This window comes from Mobula hypostoma, chromosome 1 (genome assembly GCF_963921235.1).
Source record: "Mobula hypostoma chromosome 1, sMobHyp1.1, whole genome shotgun sequence".
NCBI classification, from domain to species: domain Eukaryota; kingdom Metazoa; phylum Chordata; class Chondrichthyes; order Myliobatiformes; family Myliobatidae; genus Mobula; species Mobula hypostoma.
In genome coordinates, this window is record NC_086097.1 from 67,913,670 (window position 1) to 67,925,989 (window position 12,320).

General features: G+C 38.8%; 1 protein-coding gene across 4 annotated transcripts in view; it reads right to left on the bottom strand.

Moving 5' to 3' along the window:
- The window catches only part of LOC134347808 (neuronal PAS domain-containing protein 3), a 1,099,666-nt gene that overhangs the window by 298,802 nt on the left and 788,544 nt on the right, over window positions 1-12,320 (bottom strand). The window lies entirely within an intron of this gene.

Sequence of the window (12,320 nt, forward strand, 5' to 3'; positions counted from 1 at the left end):
TGAAGGGTAATGTGTAAAAATTGACTTTTTGAAGTTGGTATGTTTTACAGAAGAATGCTGATGCTGAATCAGAAATGTGTTTCCATAAAATGTATCCTGCTAATGTGGTCCAAGACTCAAAAGAAGAAAATAAGACCTATCCTATGTCCCCTCACTATAGGGTGTTTATCCTAAAACCACCTAATCTTCAAGGACTAACTCACTTCTCTGTCTAGCTCCCGTGGTGAAGTTTTGGCTGCAAATACCCACTGTTTGAGTGCTAAGCCCCTCCTCCCCACCAAGGAGTAGATACTTCCAGCTAACAAAGTAGTTAAAACAGTTAATTTTATTTTTATTAATACGTTAGACAAATAGTCCTCAACACACATTTAACGCTCACAGAGAATTATTAAATTATAAAAGATTTCCGATTAACAAAAGATTTACAAACTACAAAGCATTTCCAAATACAGATACAATTTTTACAAACTAGAAGAACATACCAACGAGTCGCAGACGAACTAGTTGTCCTTCGCAGAAACAAAAGGTTGAGGAATGTATTCTACTTCTTCTTTCTGTTACCCCATCATTCTATCATTCTCCTTGTCATTCCTAACAATCCCAAACGATTCGGCTATTTATACTGTTTTCCACTTGATTAAATCATTTGCACATGATGTTTTCCAGATATCTTTGCTAGGACAAAGTAACTCCCAAAGATGGTCTAAAGAGCTTCTGGTGGCAGAGATCCCAAACATTCACAATTAATGCTGTGAGGACTGACCCTGAATACACAAACACCTCCCCAACCTTTTTCCTCTGACTCATCTTTCTTTCTCCAGTCCTGAAGAAGGGTCTCAGCCCAAAACACTGACTATACTCTTTTCCATGGATGCTGCCTGGCCTGCTGAGTTCCTTCAGCATTTTGTGTGTGTTGCCATCTCAACTTGTAACCATGTTTGATATGCTAAGTGATGTAACCCCATGGTCTTGCATTTAGCTAATGGGGACATGTCAGGGTACTTTACTTGCAAAGCTGTGCCTCTAATATCAAATTGATTGCTGCTTGCAATTTACATCGAGTATTGGAGACAGGTTCTTGTTTACACCAAAAAGCTGAGCAAAGAACATCTGTTAACAGCTTTAATTTTATCACCGACCCTTTGAAAATGTCATGCCACTGTACTAGAAAGCTGAGTTTAGCAATAAGCCTCTTGGACCCAGGAAAATGAATATTCATCACACTAGTTTATTTTAAAGGACTCCTTTCATAACTATCTCTATCCACATTAAATACCTCATTTTTAAATCTTTCATGAGTTGTGGATGTTGCAATATTTGACATACGTAGGAAGGTTGGAAAGGAGACAAGACGAAGTCCAGGATTAGGATGGGGAAAAGATCAGAGGATCATGGGGCCTCATTACTGTGATGCTAGAACAGCAGGTTTTAGGAAGCAGGCTGGTATGGAATTCTATTGCTGATAACTTAGGAAACTGACGGCACCCAATAGAATATAGAAGAGTGCAGCACAGGAGAAGGCCCTTCCACGCACAATCAAAAGAAAATCTGCTGGTGCTAGAAATCCAAGCAACACACACAAAATGCTGGGGAAACAACAGGCCAGGCAACATCTATGGAAAAAAGTACAGTCAACGTTTTGGGCCGAAACCCTGGCATCCTAGCCCAAAGTGTCGACTGTACTTTTTTCCACAGATGCTGGCCGGCCTGCTAAGTTCCTCCAGCAGTTTGTGCATGTTCCACCCACAATGTTGAGCTGAATTAACTAAATTAGTAATCAAATGCCCAATTAAACTAATCCCTTCTACCTATACAATGTGCATATCCTTCCATTTGCTGCACCTTCATGTGCTTATCTACGAGTCTCTTGAATGTCTCTATTGTATTTGCTTCCACCATGACCCCTGGTAGCACATTCCAGACACCTTCTTCTCTACATAAACAAACTTGTCCTGCCCAGCTCGTTTGAATTTATCCCTCTCACCTTAAATGCATGCTCTCTGGTCTTAGAGTAAACAGTCAGTATCTTTTTTCCAGGGTTGAAATGTCTATCTATGCCCATCATAATCTTCTGAGTCTTTATCAGATCTACCTTCAGCCTCTACTGCTCTTAGAGAAAACAACCCAAGTTTATCCAATCTCTCCTTTTATTATCTGCCTTCTAAGCTAGGCAGCATCATGTTAAACCATTTCTGCACCTTTTTCAAATCCTTGACATCCTTCCTACAGAGGGACAACCAGAAATGAATGTAATACTTTCAAGGAGCTATGAACTTGGATCCCCAGATCCCTTTGCTCATCAACACAGTTAAGACTCTTGCCATGAATAGTATACTGTCCCTTTACATTTGATGTCCCACAGGGCAACACTTCACACTTGGCCAGGTTAAACTTCAATTTTGCAACTGACTTAGATCCTGCTCCATCCTTTGGCAGCTCCTACACTATCCACTACACCAATCTTCATATCGTCTGCAAACTTACTAACCCACTCATCTATGTTTTCATCCAGGTCATTTATATGTATACTAAACAGTGATATATTGTACAAAACACCACTTATCACAGACCTTCAGCCAGATCAAGTTCCACCAACACTACCCTCTGTCTTTTATGGGCAAGCCAATTCTGAATCTAAATAGCTAATTCTGTGGATCTTAATCTTCTGGATGAGCCTCCCATGAGGAACCTTGTCAAATGCCTATTGAAATCCATATAATCAATATCCACTGCTCAACCTTCATCAGTCAACTTCATCACCTCCTCGAAAAACTCAATCAAGTTTGTAAGACACAACATACCCTGCATAAAGCTATGCAGACTGAACCTATTTAGGCCATAGGTTTTCAAATCCTCATAAATCCTATTTTTTTTTAGATTATGAAGACACACAGTCCTCTTATATTGTCATTTAGTAATGCATGCATTAAGAAATGATACAGTATTTCCTCCGGTGTGATATCTCAAAACACAGGACAGACCAAGGATCCTCTCCAGTAATTTCCCTGCTACTAGCACTGATGTGAGGCTCACCTATCTATAGTTTCCAGGATTACACTATATACCCATTTCCCTTCTTGAATAAAGGAACAATAATAGCTATTTGCCTTGCCTCAGGGAACTCAACTGAGGACATAAAGATACTGGTCAAGGTGTGCCAGCAATCTCATCCCTTGCCTCTCTCAATAACCTGGTGTATATTCCATCAGGCCCTGGGGACTTCCCACTTTAATGTTCTTTAAAACATTCAGTACTACTTACTTCTTTATCTGGAAATGCCTCAAGCAAATTAGTATGCTTTACACTGATCTCCCTATTTTCCACATCCTTTTTAGTAGATACTGTTGCAAATTACTTATTTAGATCGTCAGTCACATCCTCCGCCTCCAAACACATGTTCCTTCCTTCATTCTACCCTTTCTCTAGTTATCATTTTGCTCTTGATGTATGTACAGAATTCCTTAGGATTCCTTAATCCTACTTGCCAAGGACCTCGAGCTCTTTTCCAGCTTCTTTATAATCCTTGAGGGATCTGCTTGATTTTAGGTTCCCAAACCTTGCATGAAGTTTCCTTTTTCTGCTTGACTAAATTCACTACTTCCTTGTCCATCCAAGGTTTCATCACCTTGCTATCCTTGTCTTTCTTTCTCAATGGAACACGCATACCTGTCAAGTTATGTGCTTAACAAAAGCCGCAACCCTTTACTTCCATTACGAACAAACCAAAAACAGTCACCTTACTCTGATGTTGTTACATCAGACACACTCTCTGAAAGAGAACACAAAATCTCAATGACTGTGTTTGTGAATTATGTAGAACAGTTTCTATTATGAACAATATGTGTCACCTGTCACCCATTACATTATCCTAAACTTGTCTAATGCTCTCATAATTTGCCCTGCTCCGATGTAAATATTCTCGTGCAAGCAAGATTTATGTTTTCTATACTTACCTTTATGGCAATCACAAATCTTAAGGAGTTGTGATCACTGTTCCCAAATTGTTTTTCGACTGAAAGGTCAGTTACTCGGCAGGCTCATTACCCAATTCTAATATGGCCACTGCTCTAGTTGGACTTTCTACGAATTGATTTAAGAAACCTTCCTGGATGCACACTACAAATTCTACCGTTTAAAGTTCTGGCACTGAGGAGGAGGTCCCAGACTATGTCAGGGAAGTTGAAGTCACCCACTGCAACGACTTTGTTTTTTCACACACCTTTCCCTAACCTACCAGCACATCTGTTTTGCAACGTTCCAGTTGCTATTGGGCTGGGGCATGGGAGTCTGTAGAGTGATCCCATCAGATTAATTGCACCTTTCTAATTTTTGAATTCTACTCATATTGACTCAGTGAATGAGCCCTCCATGATGTCCCCGTGAATGCTACTGTTCCATTGTCCCCGATGAAAGTTCAACAGCTCAATGCCTCCACCCCAACCTTTACCTCCCTTCTCTATCCTTTCTAAAACATCATCAAATGAAATTCCTCATTTTTGCCTAATACTCCTAGCATTAAAGTATAGACACTTCAACCTATCCATCCTGTGCTAATTTTCCCCTGCCTGTTCTTACTGGTTGTAACACCGACTTCATGGCTTTCTCTGTAGAAAGGAGATGAAGTACCCAAAATATGCAGGATGTTGTCTTAGTTTCTGGTGGCAATATTGATTCAAGATGTAATGTACAAGATTTATGTATGACAATGAAAATAATTTTTATTGTTTGTTACAATGGAAATATCCACCTCCGTCCTTCGCTTGTTAACTTGAGAATGCACCAAGGAAAAATATTCAGCATTACTCATAAACATTGCTCATGAATATGTTCATTTTAAATTTGATATTTAGTTGCAATTCCTGTTGATCTAACAACAGATATTTTGAATAAAGGTGCTTTATTTTGTGGCACTTAAATGCTGATACTTTCAATGTCAGATTTTGTAGTCATGGCAGATTCCTTAAAATGTTTACTGAATGTTTATTGTTGCTTCAAGTCCAAAATAACAAGTTAAATATGACTGGAAATGACATTTGACCGTCTTGGTCTATCTTGGAAGGCCAAGCTAGGATGATCTTTTTGCCCAAATATATGATGGCAATGGCCAGTGGTGTAGTGGCATCAGCACCAGACTTCGAGGTCCTGGTTTCAAATCGGCCGGCTCCTTGCACGCTTTCCATCTGTGCTGGGCTGAGTGTCAAGCTAACAACTTGGCCTTGTAAATAACAAATGCTAAGGAAACGGCAAATGCTAAGAAAATGACGCTTGATGCCCCACAAGGTGCAAAAAGGAACAACGATATGATGGCAAGTCTAATAGCAATTGTGATATCTGAGCACAAGCAGTGTGCCTAATTTATAAAGAATAATAAGTGTAATCCGGAAAACAAAAGAGAAGCAGTAAAGGGCTAAAAGACAGACAGCAAAAAAAAACAGCAGCACGAGTCAATAAGCATCAACTCCAATTACCACATGTGATTTTATCAATGTCCAGAAACTATTAATTTTAATTAATTTTTGTTGGAGTAAAACATTACCACAAGATACATCTGCATTAATTCAACAGTGGTTTAGTTTCACAGGCATTCTGGTAACTCATCCAAATAAGGCTGTGCCATGATTGTTGTTCTGTTTTCATATATCTGTATATGCACTGCTTCATTTACATGCATCTGTATTTGCATCTTCTCCTTGTCTGCCTCTTGGTGTGTATCTTTTGTAAAAGTCAAACAAGCTTCTAATTCCATCAACCAAATGGAATTATGGAGGATCCTTCTAAAAGCTGGCTGTCCTCAGAAACGTCTTACCTGTTCTGTTACCACCACACACTGACATGCAAGCTACCACTCTAACAGATAAGTGGTCAATCTTCTTGCTTCAGGCCCAGAACTAAAATCACCCCAATCTCAGTAAATGAAGCTAGGGCTTATGCATATTCAGTGAATGAGAAGATGTGAGGTACACCAAACATTCAGAGAAAGGTTGTCCTTAATCAACCAGTCTTTGCTACATTGTGATCCACAAGATTCTAATAAAATGGGATTGCTTCCCACATTCCAGGAGGTACTCTTCAACAAAGGCAGATAGAAATGATGAAATTCACCAGTACCTCCATGTGTCAAGCACATCCCTGTGTTCAATGTTCAAGATCTTAAACATAACACCAAGTTCCAAAACCCAAGACAACATGGTTAACAGAGAAGCAATGAAAATCAGGATAAGGTAGCCCTCTAATCATTACAAAATCCTGTTCTGCAGTCATATTTATAAGATGTAGGTTCAGGAGGCAAAACCTGCTAGATTTGAAGACATATATGACAAAATTAGTTTGCCAAATGGATAAGAAATCAGTATGTTTTTATTTTAATAATGACTAACACAAACACAAACAAAACAATAAAGAATGAGGCCTGAATCAGGAGATACATAACAGCAAATTCATGGCCTTGGGGAGCTGCTGAAATAAGGACTTCCTTTAGGGACAGATCATATTTAGGAAATTAAATGAAGTAAGTATCATGAAATTTCAATATTGTACTGAATTTGACATTTTCACTTTCTAGGCAGCAGTTTGGCTGGGTGGATCACCTACTGGATAAAAAGAACATTGCATTCAAGTAGAAATCAATGGATTTGTCTTTCAAACTGAAAAGGTCAAGTAAGTTGATAAATATTTTAATAATTAATTAATTAATCTTTTTGAGCTAAATCGATCTGTAGCCAAATACAGTTCTATTCCCACCTTCAAACAAAATATGGTAGATTTTTTGTCTCAGTGCTGACTGTCTGATCTTGCAGATGTATAACCTCTTAAAAAAAAAGTTGGATTGAAGCTATTCATGATTTTCTATCTATTCAACAACTTCTTTCTCAATGTCAGCAGTTACAAGGAGCTGACTTCAGGAGGAGGAAACCGGAGGTCCACGAGCCAGTCCTTGTAGGAGAATCAGAGGTGGAGAGGGTCAGCAACTTTAAATTCCTCAGTGTTATCATTTCAGAGGCCCTGTCTTGGGTCCAGCACATACTGTAAGCGCCATTATGAAGAAAGCACACCTCTACCTCTGCCTCTACCTTCTTAGGAGTTTGCAAATATTCAGCATGACATCTGAAACTGACAAACTTCTACAGATGTACAAGTGGAGAGTCTATCAACTGACTGCATCACAGCCTGACATGGAAGCACCAATTCCATTGAAAGGAAAACCCAACAAAATTTAGTAGAATCAGTCCCGTCCATCACAGGTAAAGCACTCCCCGCCATGAGCACATCTACGCAAAGCGTTGTCACAGGAAAGCAGCATCCATCATCAGGGACGTCCACCACTCAGATCATGTTCTCTCTTCTCACTGCTGCCATCGGGAGGGTGGTACTGGAGCCTCATGACTCACACCACCAGTTTCAAGACCCCTCAACCATTGGGCTCTTGAACCAAATGGGATAACTACTCTTAACTTCACTTGCCCCATTATTGAAATGATCCCACAAGCTATGGACTCACTTTCAATGACTCTTTACCTCATGTTCTCAATATTTATTGCTTATTTATTTATATTATTTCTTTTTCTTTGTATCTGCAGTTTGTTGTATTTTACACACTGGTTGACGAGCTAAGTTGGTGCAGTCTTTCATCAATTCTATTATGCTTATTATTCCATAATGGATTTACTGAGCATGCCTGCAAGAAAATAAATCTCAGGGTTGCATATGATAACATATATGTACATTGATAATAAACTTACTTTCAAATTTGAACTTTAATGTTAAAATAATTAGAAGTAAGCTGTACAGTTTTACAATGATGTCTTCTCTAGATAAATTCTCAGTATCTGACAGTTAAAAAGAAAAGAAGTCCTTGTCACTGGACCACTTGATTCCTCAAAAGCATTTGTTGAGAACAAAACTACTATCAATTTAACAATTTGTGAAATTTGTACTGTCTCTTTTAATGGGATTATTTTGTTACTGATTTCATGACAAGTTGGAAGATATGCAGAAAGATCATCAATGAATTGTTTGATCATAATCTGTGAAAATTAGGATTTAATTATTCAATTTTTCTGTGCTTATAGTGGCAAAATCTTTGCCTCTAGAAGGGCAACTGAAGGCTGTGCTCAAAAGCTAAGTAATACATACCTGAACATAGAGTCAAGATAGTCATGAATGTTCTTCCTGACTGCATACTGAATAAACTCATGCCTTTGCCACCAAACACCATCCTGCCAGTTTCCTCTGGCCAACCAATGACTTCTTCTTGGGTTTTAGCACATAAATTGTATCCTGATTCCATCAACTTTTGGACCTTCAAGTAGCAATCAGGCAAAAATGAAAAATGAATAGGAAAGAGGCTGACAATTTGCAACATCTCTGTTTGTACTTTGTTAAAAAGTTGCACCTGGGTGAAATTGAACATGTCACCAGTAAGCTATACCAGCACCAGCTGTAAAGCACTAGCTGCAATAGCAACACAGCAGCCCTTTTATTAGAACCCTGCCATCTGCAAGGGATTGAATACTTAGCACAATCGTGTTTTTTTTTGCTTTTTTTTGTTAGGCATTTAAAAGGCACTTAATCACACGTGCCCCTGATGTTGACTCTGCGCGGGGATAAACGTTCAACAAAATATCTCAATAATATCCATCTTCATACCACTACTTATTTTGTTCTTTCAAAATATAGCAGAATTTGAGAAATTCTCTTAGGAACATGCTTTTTCACCAATTAATGTAAAACGGGAGAATTGATTTATCAAAACCACTCAGAACACTATCAAATGTGTCAAGAATTAAATCCATCGACTGAAAGAGTTTGGAGAATCAAGCTAGCCTATGGGATCACCAGACCTTTTCAAAGCCATCATAAATCACTGCAGAAAACAAATGAAGCCCTGTGTGATAAGATTTGCACTGACAGCTTTACTGCACCTCCACGTATGGTAGATAAATGGATAACTTTGCCTTTATCAATTGCCAGTTTAAAAAAATTCAAGTTGTCAAAAATGTTACAACTTACTCATAATAAAAATCCAAAGCCACTGCATGATTTTAGCTATGTTAAATAAACTGCGACAAGGATTCATGTTGCAGTGCAAAATTCACTTCACTTCCTCATTGAAACATCCAAGAAGGCCTGAAAACATTTGGGAGGGTAATATTATTTTCAGAAAGGGTGGAAGCACCAAAAATAATTAGATTCATTTTACATTCTTAATTTATTCATTTCTCTTTGTCATTGCAAGATTGCTTGCTGCAGCTGGAATCCTCACTGAACAGCTGCAATAAAGATGCGATCTTCATAGGAAAAGGAACTAGAGTGCAGGAGATGTTAAATGGTGTCTGTAGCAGTGAATGAGTTAGAGGGTAACACTTTTGATGTGGTTGCTTTGATCTTTCTGTCCAATATTTTTCCCAAGATGGAAATGCTTTGTGTTTGCCATACTGCTGCTCATTTACAATGCAGTATTTTCATTTGAATTTTTTCACCCCAAAGTAAGTTAAACCTGATTCGCTTGAAAGACAGAAGTGCTGTAATTTATTTATTTCAGTGGAAACAGCTGAAAGTTCTGGATTGAAGAAATAATTAAATTCAGATAATATCAAAGCAATCAGATCAAAGGACAATCTCCCTAATGGAATAAATCAGGCACAATCCATTCACTCATCCTTGTTTTCCAGAGGTACAAGTTTCATTGGACTTTAAGACACAGGAACAAAAAAATTTAAAATGAACTATTTCCCCACCCATAAAATTATATTTACGTAAATCCTTCCTCGAAAGGGTTGAATCCTAATTAACACATACAAGTTCCACACAAATCATCGGCTCATTTAAATTTTAAATACAATAACAAATCTTCCAATTATTTTTATCAAAGTACATTTAGAATAGTGTTAAGAGGCAATATTTGTGAAAATTATTTTGACAAAATACTGCTTATTGTTACTGAGATCAGCAGGAGACCTTTTCTACACCACGTTAGCACATTGCAATCCATATAGTGCAATTATGCCCACATACCCATCAGAAGATAATTTTAGCTTCACAAATAAGAATTGCAACATCCTTTTAAACAGACCACATCAATAATCTGCTTTACACTAGCAGGTTTAAATATTGATGCATGCCGATGACATCTCCATGATGAATGGCTGTGACAATTTGCAAGAGTATTGATGGAAATGGCCAATGATATGGTGCCTACATTAGAACCTAGCAGCAGCTTCAAAAATCGTCATTGTAATTCATCTCACTTAAAAATATAGTCTCATTTAGCTTTAGTCATTAAAAAAATACACATATAAACCATTGGATATCCCACAAAATGTTGCTCGAAGCTCAAGGAATTATAATCAATACAGCTTGACATGAGTTTTAAAATGCATTCATTACAGCTTATCTGCAAATGGCCAATCCTCTGAACAGGATTGCCAACATTAAGCCCCTTAAACAGCAGCAAGTCTAGGACTTGTATCCATGCATTGTAAAATACAGAAATGAAAATTTACTTAATGACAGCTAGTTTCCAATACCCCATAATTCAGTTTAGTGACGATGCCATAGCATTTAGGCTTGGGAATTGCCTCATGGTTCCTGTTCTAAGGTTATCATGATCCCAATCAATTTCAATAAGGAGAATTCAACTTTCATTGTTTCTTTCGAACGTTTTAATTATTTACATATTTTAATTGTTTATTACCTGAGTAAAAGATTCTTATAAAAATCCTTCACAATTTTTACAGTTGAAGTTGGTACAGTTCCAAAAACCTGCAATTCAGACTATCATTATCATCATCATCATTAGGTGCCGTGCCCAGATTGAGCTTTGACTACTATGGCCCACGCACTCCTGTTTCGAGTCAAGTAGATCAATTCATTAGTATTCATTTCCAGTTCTCTGGCTGCTGTCTCCATCATCATTTGTCTTTGCCTTCCTTTTGCTTTCTTCCCTTCAATCTTTTCCATAATTACCATGCATTCTAACTCCTCTTTCCTAATCACATGTCCTATGGAGTTACATTGCCTTTTCATGATCTCATACATTATTTCTCTTTTGTGCTTGCTCTGTTCATGACATCCCCATTAGATATTCATTTCCTCCATGATATTCTTTGCATCCTCCTCTAAAACCACATCTCTGCTGCTTCAATTCGTTTCCTCATGTTACTAGATATTGTCCAATATTCTGATCTATATAACATAAATGGATAAACATAACATTTAAGAAAGGAAAGGCAGCAGGTCCTGGTGAATGAGTAATAGAACAAATTATCACCCTTGAAGATTATGGAATTGAAAACTTACTGATTTAATCAATTCAGACTATACAACTCAATTTCGCGTACTGTCTCAACTGTTCAACAAACGACACCATTGCCATCACCCTCCACCTGGCCCTAACCCAAATGTGTATAAATGACATGTACCTTCGAATGCTGTTCATAGACTTCAGTTCAGCATTCAACACAATCATTCCTCAGAAACCGATTAGAAAGCTGAGCCTACTGGGCCTGAACACCTCCCTCTGCAACTGGATCCTAGACTTCCTGACTGGGAGGCCTCAGTCAGTCCAGATTGGAAGCAGCATCTCCAACACCATCACAGTGAGCACGGGGCCCCTCAGGGCTGTGTGCTCAGCCCACTGTTGTTCACTCTGCTGACCCACGACTGTGCTGCAACACACAGCTCGAACCACATCATCAAGTTTGCCGATGACACGACTGTGGTGGGTCTCGTCAGCAAGAACAATGAGTCAGCATACAGAGAGGAGGTGCAGCGGCTAATAGACTGGTGCAGAGCCAACAACCTGTCTCTGAATGTGAACAAAACAAAAGAGATGGTTGTTGACTTCAGGAGGACATGGAACGACCACTCTCCGCTGAACATCAACGACTCCTCTGTAGAGATCGTTAAGAGCACCAAATTTCTTGGTGTTCACCTGGCGGAGACTCTCACCTGGTCCCTCAACACCAGCTCCATAGCAAAGAAAGCCCAGCAGCATCTCTACTTTTTGCGAAGGCTGAGAAAAGTCCATCTCCCACCCCCCATCCTCACCACATTCTACAGAGGTTGTATTGAGAGCATCCTGAGCAGCTGCATCACTGCCTGGTTCGGAAATTGCACCATCTCGGATTGCAAGACCCTGCAGCGGATAATGAGGTCAGCTGAGAAGATCATCAGAGTCTCTCTTCCTGCCATTCCAGACATTTACACCACACACTGCATCCATAAAGCAAACAGCATAATGAAGGACCCCACGCACCCCTCATACGAACTCTTCTCCTTCCTACTGTCTGGCAAAAGGCACCAAAGCATTCGGGCTTTCA